The 23,014-nt window shown below is 37.9% G+C and overlaps 1 protein-coding gene across 4 annotated transcripts in view; it reads left to right on the top strand.

Annotated features, from left to right (window-relative positions):
- Positions 1 to 23,014, top strand: part of SNCA (synuclein alpha) — a 138,755-nt gene that overhangs the window by 92,845 nt on the left and 22,896 nt on the right. The window lies entirely within an intron of this gene.

The following is a 23,014-nucleotide window of genomic DNA, read 5'->3' as shown; positions in this document are numbered from 1 at the left end:
GTGGTTTTAATGGCGTGAAATGACCAGAGTACCTAGAATATAGGGAATATGAGAGCAGAAGGAGGAGATAGAGGCTGTAGATATTTCAGATCTTATGGTGAAAAAGTTTGGATTTCTGTATAAGCTATGCGAGGGCATTGAAATTTTATGCAAAGGGAATTAAGATTGCCCTATTTATGTCATCTATGATTTATGACCAAAAAATGTGCAAGAAAGAAACAAACAAAAAAGAAACAACAACAACAATGGAACTGTGTGATGCTTTTGGCCACAAAATGCTATATATCCATTTTCACAATGTAAAAATCTTCTAATGGAAATTTGGATATGCATGAGTTTATAAATATTAAGCTTTATTGGGGAACATTGCTAAACATGGGAATACCTATTGAGTTTATCTTCCTGGAAGGAAATTGTTAGGTATGTACCTAAAACACTTTGTTTCTTTGAAGAAAGTAACTCTATAAATAGAAAAATTATAACTGGTGTGTCCTGACAGCTTCCAAAGTCATCACTCAGAAGTGAATGTGGAATTTGACTATCGAAATGGCTCGGATAACAGCCAAGTTCTCGAAAGCATTTGCTTTCATCGTTTCCTTCAAAAAACAAGGACTCTTGAATTTAAATTGTCAAGTGTTCGTCTCAGAGTAATTTTAAATCTGACTGTATTTTGTTTTGAAAAAACAAACTATAAGTTTATAACTATATTATATAAAATGATTTATATTATACTTAAAAGGAATACCATTCTACTTGTGCATCTATAGTTATGTGTCTGCCTGTAGGATCACAACCACCCATTTGTTGAAGGTGGTCAGATCTTCAGAGCATGCTATAATAGTAGCTGTTTTAGATCCAATTGTTCATTTTATGTAAGCCTTTTAAAGTGACAGGCCATTGCCACAAAAAACAGTAGATACTTAGTACAAAATTACATTGCTTTGTTCATATTTCTGTTTTTCAAAAAAAGTATGTTTTGTTCATACTTCTACCACAAATACCAATGTCTTTTGACTTTAAGCAATAAAGTCCAATGCTTGTTTCCTCTCTCAAAATATCTCCCTCTCCCTCCGTAAGTGTTATAGTTATTCACCAAGGACTATTCCAATATCGGATGCTAGTGTCTGTGTTTCTTCCTGGAATAAGTGTTAATTAATCTCCTTGGGTGTGTATGTAAACTGGGGAATGTGGAGGGGAGGAGGAGTAGTTGTCCAGGGAGTTCCCTCATCTCTGTAGGAGAGCAGATAGATGTTCCATATGCAAAGCTTTTGAAGGAGGAAATGGAGCAGCCACTTCCCTAGGGCTTCCTCAGTGGTCAGACTCCTTCATGGCTTTAGATGCTCTGGTTTTTGTCCTTCGGAGGCCACTTGATTGGTTGGGTAGCCATTGTTCTTGTTCATACTTTGTCACACCTGTACTCTCCAGAAAAGATGCTTGGAATGACCTACATGCTTTCTCTGAAACCACCAGAGTATGTAATACGTTCCAAATAAAAAGGGAAATGAAAGAGACAGTATAATTTATAGAAATAATTCACAGCAACACCCTATGGGATGTATGTTTTTTAAAAAAATCCACCTATTCTTGCTGAGTTCCTAAGTAAGGAGTCAGTATATTGAGTATGGCTTAGAGGTTTGGAACATAGCTCTTTTTTCATGTATTTACCTTTAAAGGATGAAAATGTTCAAGGAAGTTTACTTACCTAATTTAGGTAACAGATTATACTACTTAGGAAGACTATAAATATGAGCCCCAAATATTTTCTGAGTTTTTAAATAATCTGAAATAATACAGAATGTTAAAACTGAAAAGGAAAAAGACGATTCAACAATGCTTCAAGTAAACTTAGCAATTGGTCTTTCTATAGTGTGTTAAAGTATAGTTTTCAAAAAGTAAAAAATGTTTCACACAAAAATAAAATGAATGCATGTCAAAGGTTTTGTTCAACTGGCTAATTAATATGGGAACCACTAAGCTGGTTCAAAGGAGAATTTGAGGAATAAAGATTATAGAAACAGTGAGTCAAAGGAATTCTGAAATGAATTGGCTAATAAATACAAAACCAGTTAATATTTTACTGGCCAAACAAGCTGTAACCTTTGGGATTACGTATTCTACTGGACAAAACTTAATTTACAACTTCAAGGTATTTGGGCTCAAATCAAATAGTTAATCACAGTCTAACTGAGATGTTTTCTTTTAGATGTTTTAATAATCATTTAAAGAACATTTAAATGTTATTTTTAACAGGTCACCAATGATTATTAAAACATCTCCTTTCTTTATTCCCCAGTTTTTACTTTTCTCATGTGTGCAAGTCCTATGAAAATTTAAATAACAGACATCACATAGGCCCCAAAACCCCTCCAAGAAAGCATTCTAGTCTATGATATATATATATATATATATATGTATGTATGTGTGCTTGTGTGTGTATATTTACAGATGCATTTGTGTATTTGTGTATTAACAAAACTAAATATGCCGAGAAACCATTATTAACTAATTTTAGAGCAGGTGGTATGCTCTAATGAGAGATAATAGGAGAATGAAACAGTATTATAATAGAGGCTTGCATTGTACTCAAACTTTTTTTTTTTCTTTTTCTAAACCCTTTCTTAGAAGTCAGTTATATTAGTTTCTGAGAAATGTGGCACGATTTAACATCAAATCCAGAGGGAAGGAGAGACTTAGGAGTAGATGGTAATTGGAGAAAGTTTTTTTTTTCTTCAGTATTTCTTGTACTTGTGTTTGAATCACACAGTTATAAAAGTTCCCATCTAACTGTTATATTTTAAATGTACTGCTGAGATACACAGGGATAAAACTGTTAACTAATTCCGCTAAAATTTTAACGGTATTCAAGGTATAAATATTGTCCCATTTGCCTGAATTCCAACCATTAAGGTAAACAGTAGTAGACGGTTTTGACACAGATAGCTCCCAGGTATGCATATATGCCTAAACACACACCCGCATACACCCAGGCTTGTTTTGAGAGGCGATGCGGCCTGGTAGTTCAGAGTATATCTTCTGCAGCCAAGCTTCCTGGTTCCATTTCCTAGAAGTTGAGAGAAGTGGGGTAAACTAGTTATGTCTGTAGAGTGGACCTCATCCTAGCACCTACCTCCTACAGTTATGGTAAAGCCCCCAATAAGTATCTAACAAGTGGTAAATTTTAAAAAATGTATATATTATATACTATTAATATCTAGCCTGCAATTTCATTCTGTTGTCAAGACACTTTCAATTAAAACATTGTGTATACCCATTCATTTTTTGTAATTCTGAAAGGCTGCTCTTTTTATTATTAAGTACTTTAAGATTGGTACTTTCTTTCTTTATCCAGATTCCTAAGCTGCTGTGGGAGTCCCATAGATAACACCAGGAATAGAAAATGCACCGTGTGTAATGAGATTTGGGAGTTTCTTTTGCAAGGGAGTAAGGGTTAAAGAGTGAAGGTCGCTCTCACTGCCTTGGGTGATAGAGCCACAGGGATCAAGGCTTTTCTCTCAGAAAAGCTGATTATCTTTTTTCCTCCCCAGATAAAAGGTCCTTTTCTCAAAAAAAAGGAGACTTACCAGTCAATGTGTATGCAAAAGCCTGGGACTCTGCATTTATAATGAGAACCTCAGGTGTTACCCATGCATATTGGTGTTAATGTTTTATAACTAACTATACATAAAAGGTAAATAAGTTTTTAAAATTGTGTAAAAACGTAGTATCACACAATGTATTTTTAACATATTATACAACAAATTGTGCTATCTTTATGGGGTGATCGTATCTCTTCTTACTTGGATCTGAATCCTAATTTCTGCTATATAAATCACTGAGGGATTACTATTTTAAAACAACTAAATTGAGTTAATTTTTTAGTAACTGATTTTCTGTTTTCTCCACTGGTGTTTTATATACATTAATTTATTCATTTTTAAAAAAAAAAATTTTTACTTGGTATTATTTGCTAGGCACTGGGCAAAGAACTGTAGAAGGAAAAGATGAATATAATGTCATCCCTGCTCTTGGGAACTTACAACCCAGTAGAGGACACCAGCCTACACCAGTAGTTTCGAAATGGGCAGCTTCTGCTGAACTACCTCTACGGGGAAGGTGTTTAGGGGAGCACCCAGGAGAGAGATTAGCTCTGACAGAGGATATCATGGAAGAATTCATAGGTGAGGTACAGTCATTCGATGAAAATTTACGAAGCAAGTCCTAGGTGCATGCACTGTTCTGGGATCTAAGGGTGCTTAAAAGAAGACTTCTCTGTTACTTCTCTCAGATCCTTTCTCTTCTACTGGGCATGTGAGCTGGCCTTAGAAAAAAATAATTAAGGAAATGAAGGAAAATGAAGCAGCTTCTTATCACTCAGTTTGCTTGCTTTTGTTTGTATTTTTATTTTAATGCAGCACAATGTAATGACATCCTCCAAAGGTTAGGACTGGATATACTCTGGTTTGAATCCTTATAGCCAGGAGCCAGGATCTCCTATCACTGCATTAAGTGGGGAAGGCCCCTCTAGGTAGATCTGAATTGCTCCGGGGCTAATCAATTATCAGTTTTCTTCTTGTCTACCTAAGCTGTGATATAGTGTAAATATAACTTCTTTGGCATCTTGATTGCAGCAAGCACCTGATTCCTGTTTCTTTACTAGCTCAATTGAAATCAAATCAGAAAAGTACATTACAGGTTAAAAAATATGTGTAAAATTCATAATGACCTTCTTTTAAAAAAAAGTGCAGAAATAAGATTAACGCCCATTCCAGAGACCTTTTTGAGAATATCTGTATATCAGAAAATTTGGCTGAGAAGCACACTGTTTCTTAATGCATTTTTTTCTCTTTTGATAATGAAGAACTAAAAATACTTAAAGATGCAGAACAGCAACGTGTCTCCAATGATCCTGTCTTAATTAATGTAGAGAAAAGGGACAACTGCAAGAGTCCCTTAATGATTAGCAAAGGGCTTCAGATAATTACAGCAGGAAGATTTTCAAGACGCAAAACACCCTGTAAAAATTTGACCTCTCATTTTGATTCAGGCATTTTATTTAAAAAAAAATCTTTTCTTTCATGTTGATGTCTAAGCTTCACAAATTCAGCCTAATGTTAGATGGATCAAATCAAAACATTGCTGACTTCATAGTTGGAGGATTTCAATATAGTAAACCAGGCTTTTAAAAATCCTGTAGTGAGAATAAGAGGACTGAATGAAAAGAAAATCAAGAAATTTTCAGGTGGAAATAAACAGAGAAAAGTGGAGTGGAATAATGAAACATATTCAAAATAAGAAGTATTAACTCTTGGCAAAGAAAAAAAATATTCTCAATGACATGTTCCGTTCGTAAAGATGATCATTAATTAGTGGTCTTGCTGGGGGAAACATTGGAGAAAACGCTGAACAATCACATTCACGAATATTAAAATCACCCATTAGCAAAACTTCCCTTTTGTTTAATTTCACAACTGATAGTCAAAATAATATTCAGGTTTCCCCCATTGTAATTTAAAAAAAAAAAAAAAGCTTAAGCTATCAGCTGTGTTTCTGGACTTTATAAATTCAGTCACTCAGGAAATGCATAAAAATATTTTTTGTTAAAAGCCAGCTTGCCTTCATGATCTTTCTAAATCTTAAAAAAAAATAAATTTCCCATCAACCCTCTTTCTAACTTGAATAATGGTAGTGTTTTCTGAAAATGATAAACTCTCTCCTTGGTGTGCCTCAAGATAGAGTGCATAAACCGTCCTTAGAGATTGAGCTCTCGATTCTAAATTGTCCTTTGTGATACCAAGTAAGGACACTACTTCGTATTAAGTGGCCACAGCATGAAGTACAGCCAGAGGCAACACTGACTTTCTAAACACCTTCTATTCTTTTTAAAATGACTGACATATAAATTAGATTATAAGCAGACAAATGCATAGATGTTATATTTCCAGCTCCCTGTCTTTTTCCCTATCTTGGCATCCTCTTTTCTCAGGTGCCTTGCACTCCACGGTGATATGTATTCACACTCACAAAGGCAGTTGTCTTTCCTGCCAGAAGTAGCTGTGAAATTGAAAGAGAAGACCAGAGGAGAGAGGTGTGCTTAACACCTAAGGCTGAATAGCTACTAAGAGTGAAATTGGGATATCAGTTACAGAGAGGTTTAAGGGTAATGGATGTGCAGGTTCATCTGTAAATATTTATGGAAATGATTTCTGTTCTGAATGTGATTCAGATTAACCCATGTCAATCTTGTTCGTTAATTTATTAATGCATTCAATACATATTGTGCTTGTCCGTGAAGAACGTAAAATTGAAGATCTAAGCTTTCACATTTAGATACTCGGGGAACACTTGTTTTAAAACACCTGTGTGTAACTGGTGGGTATGTGTGTTTTGAAAGTCTCATTTTACAGGTATGCAGGTGACATATAGATTAGATAATCTGTCAAATTACAATAACTTATCGACAGTACCTTGAAAGTGGCTTCGAGAAGTTTCTTAACTAGTGATATTCTATTATATCAGGCTGCTTTTTTCCTGAAGTAAAATGTTGGTATCTCTCTTTCGAGGGAAACATTGATGTAGTTGATCATTGCGGTTTTCACACCTGCTCCAAGGAGCTCCATGAATTCCTTTGATGCGCCTAAGTCCCCGGTACTGGGGGACAGGGAATGATGGGCAGGAACCACTTTTATCTGTTTACACAGAGATTTTTTTTAAGTTTCTTATAAAAAGTAGTTATTTTATACTTTATAGCAATTACACTGTGATGATGATGAAAAGGTTTAAAATGACTGGATTGTCAGTTCTGGGCAGGAATTGCACTGTGATACCAGTTAGTCACAGGGAAGCTCAGCCTGCTACTTTCTGGGCATAAGCACGTGAGAACACCAACACAGTTCTACCTTTTGTTTTGTTTTGTTTGAAACATCCAACGGCCTTCAAATATTCCATTTGCCTAGTAAAATTCAACAGAGGCAGACGTTCTTTTCCAGGGTAAGTTGCTGAGTCTGCTAGGAAAGTAAATTGTGTACACTGGCTCTTCTGCTCTAGTGGACTTTCTTATAAAATCACCTTTCTGCTGCCTATGTCTTGGTTTCCACGGAGATGGGATTCATGGACACTCCACACCAAGTTATGCTTTGAGATGTAAAAAATGGAAATAGGAAAGCCACACAGAATAAAAGAATGCCAGCACTTAGAAAGGTTAGGGTGACAGAAGATGGAATAGTTCCCTAGACTTAAATTTCAGAGATATCAAAATAAAACAAAATTAAGAGGAATCTAAAATGAAGGTAACCAAAACAAGTTTGTTTAGAAGGAGGTTAAAACATATATAATATTCATTCAGAATAATTAAATATAGATTTATATTGAATTGTTTTTATCTTAAAAATCAAATTTCAAGTTTGAATTTCATTTAAAAATGCATTATGCACAGTCTCCTTTATATATGTCAATTTTATGTCAAAGTGACTTTTTTTCTTGTTTCCAAATACTTGGAATTATTTAAAAATTTTTATTGTATGATTTAGAAATTTGGTTGACTAGAAGGTGGTTTTGTAGACACATATGGTATTATTTATGTGTTTTAGATTTGGCTTTTAGTTAATGTCAGATAATCTGGGCCAGCCAGATTCTTTGTTGACAAACTAGCTATAAGGCCCAGAAGGTCAGCCTAGAGGAGAAACTGGCAGTAGAACTCTCTGAGGCAGTGGTGGTTTTTCACTTCTTTATCTGTTGAGCACTCTTACATTATTGCTGTAAAACAGTTCACAATGAACTGTTTCAGCCCATGTGAAAGCCTCAAAATTTAGGCTAAAGAAAATCAGGATATTGGGCTGGTTGATTCAACTAACAAGTGATGATACCCAGATTCCACTTGGCACTCCCAGCTTCTCAGCAGCTGTTTTATTTCTTTCTGATTGATATTTTATTTTTCAGAGTCCATTGTGGTCCACTTCCCTAAAGACCACAACAATTAAAAACTTAGCTTTAGCATAAGATTGGTAAGGTTTTGAACCTTACTTGACTATTAATCATCTTTTTGTGACTTTAGGCAAAAATGTAATCTCTGACATTCATGTTTATCATCAATAAAATGGGATGATTGACTACTTTACAAGATTATTTAATAAATATAAGTCCCCTCCCCTGTCTTTTCCACCCCTAAGCATTTCATCTGTGTGATCTCATTACTATCTTACCTAGAAAATAGGGACTTCTTGCTGCAGGCTCCTTTGAGTTCTCTTGTCTCCATCTAGAAAGGTCTCTGCATGTTAATGTGTCCTGCCTCTCCCAAAGTAAACATCACCTGTGTTCTTGACTCCATCCCTTTCTCTGTCTTTTGAGATCTTATTCTATGAACCAACCCCTCTCTACCTTGTATTGTGAAATTCTGCTCCTATTGAAATCGTTAATAAGCCTCTTCGTTTCTTTAGAATAGCAAACAAAAATCAAAAACCCTACTCATCTCAAATCCTGTTGGTCTCAAAATTAAATGTCCCAACAACGTTCCCTACTCATAGCCTCACAAAATTTTGTCTGCTGTCATGGCCTCCAGTGGTCTTGCTTATTTCTTTATCCCCTGAAATTTGACTTTTTCCTCCATCTTTTTCTGGACTATTCAACAAACAAACATTTAATAAACATACATGCATCCCCCAAGCAAAAAATGCTTAATACTGGAAGTACATGTAATGTGGTTCTCTTCCTCCTTTTCTTTTTTCATTGCTTGAAACTGCTAGCAGTAGTACCAACCCATTAGTAAAAGGCCTTTTTCATTTAGCTGCTGAAACATTGTTGCTAGCTGTTTTTCATACTCCATCTCTTACTTTGCCTTAGCTTTTTCCCTCTTTTTCCTGCCATGCCTCCTAACTCAGAAGGTTCTTCATGTGATGCCAGCTTGTCTTTTCTTCACTTGCCTCTGTTTCTTAGTTTTGTGAGCCCTGACAACTTCCTCAAATACCTCTATGGAGTAAATATTCAAAACATATCTCTATGTTGCTGAAGTCTTAACTCTAGTATCACATTTTCAACATATATTTACGGAAGCACCTCAGACTCAACATAGCAAAAAATGACTTGGCCCTTAAAATCTACTTCCTCCTCTTTTACTATATTGCCATAATAATGGTCCTCATTTTCCTAGTCAGTCAAATTCAAAACCTGGTTGTTTTTATCCCATGTCCTATGTCATTTGCCCACATCCAAGCAGTGCTGAGAGAACAAGTAGCTCACATTTCTGCACATTGTGCAAGCAAGGCACCTTGTGCCTTGTGTTTGAGGCTATGTTTCAAGGATTTTTGTATAGTGAACAGCTTGGAAGAGAGAAATAGTTTCTCTCTCTAAAACAAAGGGCGGATGTGCTTACAGCCTTGGTTAGAGATAGTGTCTCTTTCTGGGGCAAAGGAAAGACATGTTAAGTGGCGATTATAAAAGATTCAGGTTGCCTAAGCCGTGGATTCCTCTTCTATAATGCAACCCACTGGCTGTGTAGGCATTACCTGAACCTCTCTGTGGGAATTAGGGCTTGGGGAATCTGGTCAAGAAAATGATGATACACTGGCTACTGCTTTTATTATGAGGATTAAAGTCATTTGTCCCTGTCCCTTTGGTCAAGGACTCTTGTTTCTTTGGTCAGCATCCATAAAGCTGTGGCAGGCTAACTTGTTAGCTTGCAAGTAGGATAAAATCTGAGTTATCACAGTCATAAATAACGGTTGCTAAATTCTGTCCATTCAACTTCTACAGTAGCTCCCAACACCAATCCCTTTGCTCCATTTCCACTCCCGTTCCTCTAGTCATCTCATTACCTCTCTCCGGATTACTGCTGTGACTAATCCCCTACGTGATCCATCCATCTCTGCTTCCCTTCCTTCCAAACTGTTCTGTACATCGTTTCCAGAACATTCTTTTTCAAACAAAATATGTACCATATAACTTTTCTGTGTGATACACAGAACAATTCTTGAATGTTTAAACCCTATTGAATGGCTATCAGGATACTCCTCTATCTTCATACCCTATTCTCCAGCCAGACAAATTCACTTCCCGGCCACTCTGTTTTGTCCATGATGTGTCCTCTCCCTGAAGTTCCCAGTCTAACCAGAATATTCAGACCCAGTTCTAACGATGTTTCCTCTAGCCAGAAGTCATCATACCCCATTCTGAACATTTTACTTTAACTTTCCTTATGCCCTTTTATCACATTTACTACCTGTGTTTTACTAACCTTTATGTATCTCTTTTTATTTATCTAGCATTTATCTAGCATTGTACATTCTATGATTCCTGATATAAGTACTATACATAATTATGTTTATTGGATTTATACTGCTAATTACTTTCTTTTGATTAGTTGAGTAGGTTGATATTGGCAATATGATTGCATATTTGGTAATATAACACAAAACATAGAATCTCTATCTCTGAATTAGGCTGTAGAGAAACATTTTTCTGTATCATAGTTTTTAATCAAAATTTGGAGGTGCTCATGGATAAACAGTATGACAGAAATCATCATTTTAAGGTCAGTTCTTAATACAGAACAACTTAATTCTAAAGTTGCCTTCCAAAATCTTATAGCCCTTTAAACACAAATATATTGCACATTTTTGGAAGCAAGTCACAACGCTACCAGTGATTGTATTTATGACAGTATATCACAGCCCCTGACTTATGATGGTTCAACTTAGGATTTTTTTGACTTTATGATGGTGTGAAAGTGATATGCATTCAGTAGAAACCGTATTTTGAATTTTGATCTTTTCCAAGGCCAGCAGTACGCAGTACGATACTCTCTCATGATGCTGGGCAGTGGCAGCTAGCACAGCTCCCAGTCAGCCATGTGATTAGACGGTAAACAACCAAACACAACCATTCTATAGCTGTACACCCATTCTGTTTTTCACTTTCATGACAGCGTTCAATACGCTACATGAGATATTTAATACTATATTATAAGATAGGCTTTGTGTTAGATTATTTTGCCCCACTGTAGGCTAATGTAATTGTTCTGAACACATTTAAGGTAGGCTAGGCTAAGTTGTGATGTTGGGTAGGTTAGTTGTATTAAATGCATTTTCCATATAGGAGGTTGTCAACTTATGTAGGGCTTATTGGGTTGTAACCCCCGTTGTACGTCAAGGAAAATCTGTATTTGCCACTTCTAAGATCTCAGTTCTCTATATTTTCCCTGTGTTTTATTTTTTATGGTGAGGTTATAATTGACTGATCTAGCAGTCTAGAGTTTCACAGGTACAGTACTGACCCTTTTGTGAGGTTGACCCAAGAGTCTACAAAGGAAAAGTCAGGGATTTTAGCTTGTTCTGCTTCAATTATGAGAAGCTAGTTATTGCAAGGATAAGAGGTGTTTCTTTACCAACATTATAAATATCAAGAAAAGTATATTTATCTTCAAGTACTGGTTCTGTGAATATTTCTCACCCTCGATATGGTCTAAATATAACACTGCTTCTGCTTCAAAGTCTTCAGTTAAACACAATTAGAACATTGTACTTGTAGCATTTGCACTGATAGTTCTGTAGCATTTGCCTCTTATCTAAATCACAAGGATGTACTCAGGGTGTAACAGGCCCATCTATCATTTGGTACAAAAGTTTTCGGCTGTGTTTCTAGGCAGCTGAGAGAAAGGGAACAAAGAGGAGAGCCTGTGCACCAGTTTGAGCAAAGCAAAAGACTGCAGTTCATCGGGGAGTCAAAGGTGGCCAGTCAGATAAGGGAAAAGCAGTCATTCTTAAGGTTTTTGTTTGTTTCAGTCTTTTCCAAGAAAAGCATTAAAAAAAAAAAAATTAGCAAGAAGATGAAAGTCTATAACAAAAACAATAGGTAATATGTATTGAGACAATATATGATGTGCATTTATTAGGCTATTTAGATAACAAAAATAAAGTATTTAAGACAGTTTAGCTGCCTAGTAGATGCTCAGTAAGTATTTGGTACTATGTGTGCTGTGGTCATTATAGGCTAATTTATGTTTATCACCTCATTTAGTACAACACTCTGAGAAAGGTTTTATAATTACCATATTCCAGTTGAGACATCTAAATTGCTCAGAATCTCACGGATATCATCTGCCACTAGGTCAGTCTGCCACCATATCCCATGCACTTTAAAGCGTATTTTCTTCTGTGCTTCCAAACTACAAATAGTACATACAGTTGTTAGAGGAAAGGGACTATTGTACAAGGTGTTTACAGTGATTGTGCAGCCAATTTCAGTTTCTCAGCAGAACTAGAGTTAGGAATTATCCTCAGTATACAGTTTTCCAACACACACAACTCATACAAACACTCACACACAAGCATGTACCCACCCCACCTACTCCTTGAGACCATTGAGACAGTTGCAGCATCTTAAATACAGAATATTCTGTGTGTTCTTTGTTTTTTCTCCCTCTGACATAAAAATCAGGAGTTCTACTCAAAAAAAACCCCAAAAAACCCAAAGGGAGATATAAATGAACCAAATTAAAGAAGCGAGAATGGTTGAAAAAAATAAATACAGAGTGCTATATTGATTTACTGAGAGTTCAATAATGTAATCCAGAAATAATGGATGCTTTAAAAGTAATTAAAAGAACACAAATAAACATTGTGCTTTAATTAAAGGTAGAAAAAAGACAGTGTTAGACAAAGCAAAGGCTATTCATTTGTTGTGATAAGGAAATAATCTTTTATTCCTCTCCAAATTCTCTGTGGAATAATGCAGGGTCAATAAAACATCATAACTAAGTGTAACATCTGCCCAGAGACTTACTGGATCATTATTTTTTTTAAAAAATTTATTTATTTATTTATTTATTTATTTATTTATTTATTTTTGGCTGCGTTGGGTCTTCACTGCTGCTCGTGGCTTTCTCTAGTTGCGTTGAGCAGGGACTACTCTTCGTTGCGGTGTGCGGACTTCTCATTGCAGTGGCTTCTCTTGTTGCGGAGCACGGGCTCTAGGCACGCAGGCTTCAGTAGTCGTGGCACATGGGCTTAGTTGCTCCGCGGCATGTGGGATCTTCCCAGACCAGGGCTCGAACCCGTGTTCCCTGCATTGGCAGGCGGATTCTTAACCACTGTGCCACCAGGGAAGTCCCTGGATCATTACTTTTTATCATGAGAATGATAAATTCTGTTGCTGGGGATGGGGAGAGATGACCATTTCCAGTGTAAAGCTAGGAAGAGTAGGCCTGTGCCCCAGGCAAAAGTTTCATTGACTGGTCAAAAGGAGTGAAGAAAGAAACTCAAGTGATGGTGTTTCAAACCATTGTGAAAACTGTAATTTCTGTGCCACATATTTAGGGGAAAAAATGAACAATTTATTTCTGACAATTTTATCATTATATTCTGTAAGAACCACTCTAATGGAAAGGTCTAAACCTGAAAAATGTTATGCATTGAATTCATAATAAGCTATTTTACCCTGTAACAAAAAGTTAATCAGTTTGGTGTTTGCAGACTTAATAACCATGTGGTTAAAATGATATTCTGTCTGATTTTTGCTCTTGTAAATATACCACTCACATATATATCAACAATTCTTTCAGCGTCTAACTTTTTTCTGATAAAATGGTGACAAACATTTAAATAATAGTAGAGATAGCTCAATATTTACTCATAACATATTTTACATTGCATATTGAGAGTATTAATTTTTTTTTTAATTAATTTATTTTTTTTTTTAAACATCTTTATTGAAGTATAATTGCCTTACAATAGTGTGTTAGCTTCTGCTTTATAACAAAGTGAATCAGTTATACATATACAATATGTTCCCATTTCTCTTCCCTCTTGCATCTCCCTCCCTCCCACCCTCCCCATCCCACCCCTCTAGGTGGTCACAAAGCACCAAGCTGATCTCCCTGTGCTATGCAGCTGCTTCCCACTAGCTATCTATTTTACATTTGGTAGTGTATATATGTCCATGACACTCTCTTACCCTGTCACATCTCACCCCACCCCCTCCCCATATCCTCAAGTCCATTCTCTAGTAGGTCTGTGTCTTTATTCCCGTCTTGCCACTAGGTTTTTCATGGCCTTTTTTTTTTTTTCCTTAGATTCCGTATATATGTGTTAGCATACTGTATTGTTTTTCTCTTTCTGACTTACTTCACTCTGTATGACAGACTCTAACTCCATCCACCTCATTACAAATACCTCCATTTCATTTCTTTTATGGCTGAGTAATATTCCATTGTATATATGTGCCACATCTTCTTTATCCATTCATCTGTCGATGGACATTTAGGTTGCTTCCAGGTCCTGGCTATTGTAAATAGAGCTGCAATGAACATTGTGGTACATGACACTTTTTGACCTATGGTTTTCTCAGGGTATATGCCCAGTAGTGGGATTGCTGGGTCGTATGGTAGTTCTATTTGTAGTTTTTTAAGGAACCTCCATACTGTTCTCCATAGTGGCTGTATCAATTTACATTCCCACCAACAGTGCAAGAGTGTTCCCTTTCCTCCACACCCTCTCCAGCATTTATTGTTTCTAGATTTTTTGATGATGGCCATTCTGACCGGTGTGAGATGATATCTCATTGTAGTTTTGATTTGCATTTCTCTAATGATTAATGATGTTGAGCATTCTTTCATGTGTCTGTAGGCCATCTGTATATCTTCTTTGGAGAAATGTCTATTTAGGTCTTCTGCCCATTTTTGGATTGGGTTGTTCGTTTTTTTGTTATTGATCTGCATGAGCTGCTTGTAAATCTTGGAGATTAATCCTTTGTCAGTTGCTTCATTTGCAAATATTTTCTCCCATTCTGATGGTTGTCTTTTGGTCTTGTTTATGGTTTCCTTTGCTGTGCAAAAGCTTTTAAGTTTCATTAGGTCCCATTTGTTTATTTGTGTTCTTATTTCCATTTCTCTGGGAGCTGGGTCAAAAAGAATCTTGCTGTGATGTATGTCATAGAGTGTTCTGCCTATGTTTTCCTCTAAGAGTTTGATAGTGTCTGGCCTTACACTTAGGTCTTTAATCCATTTGGAGTTTATTTTTGTGCATGGTGTCAGGGAGTGTTCTAATTTCATACTTTTACATGTACCTGTCCAATTTTCCCAGCACCACTTATTGAAGAGGCTGTCTTTTCTCCACTGTATATGCTTGCCTCCTTTATCAAAGATAAGGTGACCATATGTGTGTGGGTTTATCTCTGGGCTTTCTATCCTGTTCCATTGATCTATATTTCTGTTTTTGTGCCAGTACCAAACTGTCTTGATTACTGAAGCTTTCTAGTATAGTCTGAAGTCAGGGAGCCTGATTCCCCCAGCTCCATTTTTCGTTCTCAAGATTGCTTTGGCTATTCGGGGTCTTTTGTGTTTCCATACAAATTGTGAAATTTTTTGTTCTAGTTCTGTGAAAAATGCCAGTGGTAGTTTGATAGGGATTGCATTGAATCTGTAGATTGCTTTGGGTAGTAGAGTCATTTTCACAATGTTGATTCTTCCAATCCAGGAACATGGTATATCTCTCCATCTATTTGTATCATCTTTAATTTCTTTCATCAGTGTCTTATAATTTTCTGCATACAGGTCTTTTGTCTCCTTAGGTAGGTTTATTCCTAGATATCTTATTCTTTTTGTTGCAATGGTAAACGGGAGTGTTTTCTTAATTTCACTTTCAGATTTTTTGTCATTAGTGTATAGAAATGCAAGCGATTTCTGTGCATTAATTTTGTATCCTGCTACTTTACCAAATTCATTGATTAGCTCTAGGAGTTTTCTGGTAGCATCTTTAGGATTCTCTATGTATAGTATCATGTCATCTGCAATAGTGACAGCTTTACTTCTTCTTTTCCGATTGGATTCCTTTTATTTCTTTGTCTTCTCTGATTGCTGTGGCTAACACTTCCAAAACTATGTTGAATAATAGTGGTGAGAGTGGGCAACCTTGTCTTGTTCCTGATCTTAGTGGAAATGGTTTCAGTTTTTCACCATTGAGGACAATGTTGGCTGTGGGTTTGTCATATATGGCCTTTATTATGTTGAGGAAAGTTCCCTCTATGCCTACTTTCTGCAGGGCTTTTATCATAAATGGGTGTTGAATTTTGTCGAAAGCTTTCTCTGCATCTATTGAGATGATCATATGGTTTTTCTCCTTCAATTTGTTAATATGGTGTATCACATTGATTGATTTGCGTATATTGAAGAATCCTTGCATTCCTGGGATAAACCCCACTTGATCATGGTGTATGATCCTTTTAATGTGCTGTTGGATTCTGTTTGTGAGTATTTTGTTGAGGATTTTTGCATCTATGTTCATCAGTGATATTGGCCTGTAGTTTTCTTTCTTTGTGACATCTTTGTCTGGTTTTGGTATCAGGGTGATGGTGGCCTCGTAGAATGAGTTTGGGAGTGTTCTTCCCTCTGCTCAATTTTGGAAGAGTTTGAGAAGGATAGGTGTTAGCTCTTCTCTAAATGTTTGATAGAATTCACCTGTGAAGCCATCTGGTCCTGGGCTTTTGTTTGTTGGAAGGTTTTTAATCACAGTTTCAATTTCAGTGCTTGTGATTGGTCTGTTCATATTTTCTATTTCTTCCTGGTTCAGTCTCGGCAGTTTGTGCATTTCTAAGAATCTGTCCATTTCTCCAGGTTGTCCATTTTATTGGCATAGAGTTGCTTGTAGTAATCTCTCATGATCTTTTGTATTTCTGCAGTGTCAGTGGTTATTTCTCCTTTTTCATTTCTAATTCTATTGATCTGAGTGTTCTCCCTTTTTCTCTTGATGAGTCTGGCTAATGGTTTATCAATTTTGTTTATCTTCTCAAAGAACCAGCTTTTAGTTTCATTGATTTTTGCTATTGTTTCCTTCATTTCTTTTTCATTTATTTCTGACCTGATCTTTATAATTTCTTTCCTTCTGCTGGCTTTGGGGTTTTTTTGTTCTTCTTTCTCTAATTGCTTTAGGTGCAAGGTTAGGTTGTTTATTCGAGATGTTTCCTGTTTCTTGAGGTAGGCTTGTATTGCTATAAACTTCCCTCTTAGCACTGCTTTTGCTGCGTCCCATAGGTTTTGGGTCGTCGTATCTCCATTGTCATTTATTTCTAGGTATTTTTGATTTCCCTTTGATTTCTTCAGTAATCACTTCATTATTAAGTAATGTATTGTGTAGCCTCCATGTGTTTGTATTTTTTACAGATCTTTTCCTGTAATTGATATCTAGTGTCATAGCGTTGTGGTCGGAAAAGATACTTGATACGATTTCAATTTTCTTAAATTTACCAAGGCTTGATTTGTGACCCAAGATATGATCTATCTTGGAGAATGTTCCATGAGCACTTGAGAAAAATGTGTATTCTGTTGTTTTTGGGTGGAATGTCCTATAAATATCAATTAAGTCCATCTTGTTTAATGTATCATTTAAAGCTTGTGTTTCCTTATTTATTTTCATTTTGGATGATCTGTCCATTGGTGAAAGTGGGGTGTTAAAGTCCCCTACTATGATTGTGTTGCTGTCGATTTCCCCTTTTATGGCTGTTAGTACTTGCCTTATGTATTGAGGTGCCTCCTATGTTGGGTGCATAAATATTTACAATTGTTATACCTTCCTCTTGGATCGATCCCTTGATCATTATATAGTGTCCTTCTTTGTCTCTTGTAATAGTCTTTATTTTAAAGTCTATTTTGTCTGATATGAGAATTGCTACTCCAGCTTTCTTTTGATTTCCATTTGCATGGAATATCTTTTTCCATCCCCTCACTTTCAGTCTGTATGTGTCTCTAGGTCTGAAGTGGGTCTCTTGTAGACAGCATATATATGGGTCTTGTTTTTTGTATCCATTCAGCCAGCCTGTGTCTTTTGGTGGGAGCATTTAATCCATTTACATTCAAGGTAATTATCGATATGTATGTTCCTATTCCCATTTTCTTAAATGTTTTGGGTTTGTTATTGTAGGTGTTTTCCTTCTCTTGTGTTTCTTGCCTAGAGAAGTTCCTTTAGCATTTGTTGTAAAGCTGGTTTGGTAGTGCTGAACTCTCTCAGCTTTTGCTTGTCTGTAAAGGTTTTAATTCTCCATCACATTTGAATGAGATCCTTGCTGGGTAGAGTAATCTTGGTTGTAGGTTCTTCTCCTTCATCACTTTAAGTATATCCTCACTCCCTTCTGCTTGCAGAGTTCTGCTGAAAGATCAGATGTTAACCTTATGGGGATTCCCTGTGTGTGTTATTTGTTTTTTTTCCCTTGCTGCCTTTAATATGTTTTCCTTATATTTAATTTTTGACAGTTTGATTATATGTGTCTTGGCATGTTTCTCCTTGGGTTTATCCTGTATGGGACTCTCTGTGCTTCCAGGACTTGATTAACTATTTCCTTTCCCATATTAGGGAAGTTTTCAACTATAATCTCTTCAAATATTTTCTCAGTCCCTTTCTTTTTCTCTTCTTCTTCTGGTACCCCTATAATTCGAATGTTGGTGCGTTTAATGTTGTCCCAGAGGTCTCTGAGACTGTCCTCAGTTCTTTTCATTCTTTTTTCTTTATCCTGCTCTGCAGTAGTTATTTCCACCATTTTATCTTCCAGGTCACTTATCCTTTCTTCTGCCTCAGTTATTCTGCTATTGATCCCATCTAGAGTATTTTTAATTTCATTTATTGTGTTTTTTCATCATTGCTTGATTCCTCTTTAGTTCTTCTACATCCTTGTTAATGTTTCTTGCATTTTGTCTATTCTATTTCCAAGATTTTGGATCATCCTTACTATCATTATTCTGAGTTCTTTTTCAGGTAGACTACCTATTTCCTCTTCATTTGTTAAGTCTAGTGTGTTTTTGACCCTGCTCCTTCATCTGCTGTGTGTTTTTCTGTCGTCTCATTTTGCTTATCTTACTGTGTTGGGGTCTCCTTATCACAGGTTGCAGGTTTGTAGTTCCCGTTGTTTTTGTATCTGTCCCCAGTGGCTAAGGTTGGTTCAGTGGGTTGTGTAGGCTTCCTGGTGGAGGGAACTAGTGCCTGAGCTCTGGTGGATGAGGCTGATCTTGTCTTTCTGGTGGGCACGTCCACGTCTGGTGGTGTGTTTGGGGGTGTCTGTGGCCTTATTATGATTTTAGGCAGCCTCTCTGCTAATGGATGGGGCTGTGTTCCTGTCTTGCTAGTTGTTTGGCATAGGGTGTTCAGCACTATAGCTTGCTGGTCATTGAGTGATGCTGGGTCTTGATGTTGAGATGGAGATCTCTGAGAGATTTTTGCCGTTTGGTATTACGTTGGGCTGGAGGTCTCTTGTGGACCATTGTCCTGAGTTGGCTCTCCCACCTCCGAGGTACGGCCCTGATGCCTGGCTGAAGCACCAAGAACCTTTTGTCCACACGGCTCAGAGTAAAAGGGAGAAAAAAAAGAAAGAAAGAAAGAAGGAAGGAAGGAAGGAAGGAAGGAAGGAAGGAAGGAAGGAAAGGAAGGAAGGAAGGAAGGAAGGAAGGAAGGAAGGAAGAAAGAGAGAAAGAAAGAAAGAAGAAAAGGGAAGAAGAAAGAAGCTATTATATATAGTGAAGTAAAATAAAGCTATTATAAATCAAAGCTATACAGACAAAATCTCCCCCAGAGCATATGCATCTACACTCACAAAAAAAAAGGAACAGGGGAAAAATTAATATATCCTGCTCCCAAAGTCCACCTCCTGAATTTGGGATGATTCGTTGTCTATTCAGGTATTCAACAGATGCAGGCACATCAAGTTGTTTGTGGAGTTTTAATCCGCTTCTTCTGAGGCTGCTGGGAGAGATTTCCCCTCCTCTTCTCTGTTCGCACAGCTCCTGGGGATCAGCTTTGGATTTGGACCCGCCTCTGCGTGTAGGTCGCCTGAGGGCGTCTGTTCTTCGCTCAGACAGGACGGGGTTAAAGGAGCAGCTGCTTCGGGGGCCCTGGCTCACTCAGGCGGGGGGAGGGAGCGGTACGGAGGAGGCGGGGCGAGCCTGCGGCGTCAGAGGCCGGCGTGACGTTGCAGCAGCCCGAGGCGCGCAGTGCGTTCTCCCGGGGATGTTGTCCCGGGATCACGGGACGCTGGCAGTGGCGGGCTGCACAGGCTCCCGGGAGGGGCGGTGTGGAGAGTGACCTGTGCTCGCACACAGGCTTCTTGGTGGCGGCAGCGGCAGCCTTAGCGTCTCATGCCCGTCTCTGGGGTCCGCGCTGATGGCCGCGGCTCGCGCCCGTCTCTGGAGTTCGTTTCGGCGGCGCTCTGAATCCCCTCTCCCTGCCCGCCGCGAAACAAAGAGGCAAGAAAAAGTCTCTTGCCTCTTCGGCAGCTGCAGACTTTTTCCCGGTGTCCCTCCCAGCCAGCTGTGGTGCGCCAACCCCTTCAGGCTGTGTTCACGCCGCCAACCCCAGTCCTCTCCCTGTGATCCAACCGAAGCCCGAGCCTCCGCTCCCAGCCCCGCCCGCCCCGGCGGGGGAGCAGACAAGCCTCTCGGGCTGGTGAGTGCTGGTCGGCACCGCTCCTCCGTGCGGGAACCTCTCCGCTTTGCCCTCCGCACCCCTGTGGCTGCGCTCTCCTCCGCGGCTCCGAAGCTTCCCCCCTCTGCCACCCGCAGTCTCTGCCCGCGAAGGGGCTTCCTAGTGCGTGGAAACCTTTCCTCCTTCACAGCTCCCTCCCACTGGTGCAGGTGCCGTCCCTATTCTTTTGTCTCTGTTATTTCTTTTTTCTTTTGCCCTACCCAAGTACGGGGGGAAGTTTCTTGCCTTTTGGGAGGTCTGACGTCTTCTGCCAGCGTTCAGTGGGTGTTCTGTAGGAGCAGTTCCACGTGTAGATGTATTTCTACTGTATCTGGGGGAAGGAAGGTGATCTCCGCGTCTTACTCTTCCGCCATCTTCTCTGTTCGAGAGTATTAATTTTTTAAAACTGAATTTATCTTCTGTAGCAGCTCAAACTTAATGTTTTAGTAAGAAGTTTTTGTCAAGAAATTTGATAAATAAGATTGCATCGTAGCTAGGAGTTCGGGCTTTGGAGCTACACGGCCTGTCCTGTTCATTAATTGAAAAAGTAATAACTGTAGTTGTTTTTTTTTTTAACATCTTTATTGGAGTATATTGCTTTACAATGGTGTGTAGGTTTCTGCTTTATAACAAAGTGAATCAGTTACACATATACATATGTTCCCATATCTCTTCCCTCTTGCGTCTCCTTCCCTCCCCCCCTATCCCACCCCTCTAGGTGGTTACAAAGCACCAAGCTGATCTCCCTGTGCTCTGCTGCTGCTTCCCTCTAGCTATCTATTTTACGTTTGGTAGTGTATATATGTCCATGCCACTCTCTCACTTTATCACAGCTTACCCTACCCCCTCCCCATATCCTCAAGTCCATTCTCTAGTAGATCTGTGTCTTTATTCCTGTCTTGCCCCTAGGTTCTTCATGACCGTTTTTTTTTTTTTCTTAGATTCCATATATATATGTTAGCATACGGTATTTGTTTTTCTCTTTCTGACTTACTTCACTCTGTATGACAGACTCTAGGTCCATCCACCTCACTACAAATAACTCAATTTCGTTTCTTTTTATGGCTGAGTAATATTCCATTGTATATTTGTGCCACATCTTCTTTATTCATTCATCTGTCGATGGACACTTAGGTTGCTTCCATGTCCTGCCTATTGTAAATAGAGCTGCAATGAACATTTTGGTACATGACTCTTTTTGAATTATTGTTTTCTCAGGGTATATGCCCAGTAGTGGGATTGCTGGGTTGTATGGTAGTTATATTTTTAGTTTTTTAAGAAATCTCCATACTGTTCTCCATAGTGGCTGTATAAATTTGCATTCCCACCAACAGTGCAGGAGTGTTCCCTTTTCTCCACACCGTCTCCAGCATTTATTGTTTGTAGATTTTTTGATGATGGCCATTCTGACTGGTGTGAGATGATATCTCATTGTAGTTTTGATTTGCATTTCTCTAATGATTAATGATGTTGAACATTCTTTCATGTGTTTGTTGGGAATCTGTATATCTTCTTTGGAGAAATGTCTATTTAGGTCTTCTGCCCAGTTTTGGATTGGGTTGTTTGTTTCTTTGATATTCGGCTGCATGGGCTGCTTGTAAATTTTGGAGATTAATCCTTTGTCAGTTGCTTCATTTGCAAATATTTTCTCCCATTCTGAGGGTTGTCATTTCGTCTTGTTTATGGTTTCCTTTGCTGTGCAAAAGCTTTTAAGTTTCATTAGGTTCCATTTGTTTATTTTTTTTTTATTTACATTTCTCTAGGAGGTGGGTCAGAAAGGATCTTGCTGTGATTTATGTCATGGAGTGTTCTGCCAATGTTTTCCTCTAAGAGTTTGATAGTGTCTGGCCTTACATTTAGGTCTTTAATCCATTTTGAGTTTATTTTTCTGTATGGTGTTAGAGAGTGTTCTAATTTCATACTTTTACATGTACCTGTCCAGTTTTCCCAGCAACACTAATTGAAGAGGCTGTCTTTTCTCCACTATATATTCTTGCCTCCTTTATCAAAGATAAGGTGACCATATGTGTGTGGGTTTATCTCTGGGCTTTCTATCCTGTTCCATTGATCTATATTTCTGTTTTTGTGCCAGTGCCATACTGTCTTGATTACTGTAGCTTTGTAGTGTAGTCTGAAGTCAGGGAACCTGATTCCTCCAGCTCCGTTTTTCTTTCTCAAGATTGCTTTGGCTATTTGGGGTCTTTTGCGTTTCCATACAAATTGTGAAATTTTTTGTTCTAGTTCTGTGAAAAATGCCAGTTGTAGTTTGATAGGGATTGCATTGAATCTGTAGATTGCTTTGGGTAGTACAGTCATTTACACAATGTTGATCTTCCAATCCAAGAACATGGTATATCTCTCCATCTATTTGTATCATCTTTAATTTCTTTCATCATTGTCTTATAGTTTTCTGCATACAGGTTTTTTCTCTCCTTAGGTAGGTTTATTCCTAGGTATTTTATTCTTTGTGTTGCAGTGGTAAATGGGAGTGTTTTCTTAATTTCACTTTCAGATTTTTCATCATTAGTATATAGGAATGCTAGAGATTTCTGTGCATTAATTTTGTATCCTGGTACTTTATCAAATTC

Source organism: Balaenoptera musculus, chromosome 5 (genome assembly GCF_009873245.2).
Source record: "Balaenoptera musculus isolate JJ_BM4_2016_0621 chromosome 5, mBalMus1.pri.v3, whole genome shotgun sequence".
In the NCBI taxonomy this organism is placed as follows: domain Eukaryota; kingdom Metazoa; phylum Chordata; class Mammalia; order Artiodactyla; family Balaenopteridae; genus Balaenoptera; species Balaenoptera musculus.
Note: the sequence above shows the minus strand (reverse complement) of the source record. Positions and strands in the feature narration are given on the sequence as shown.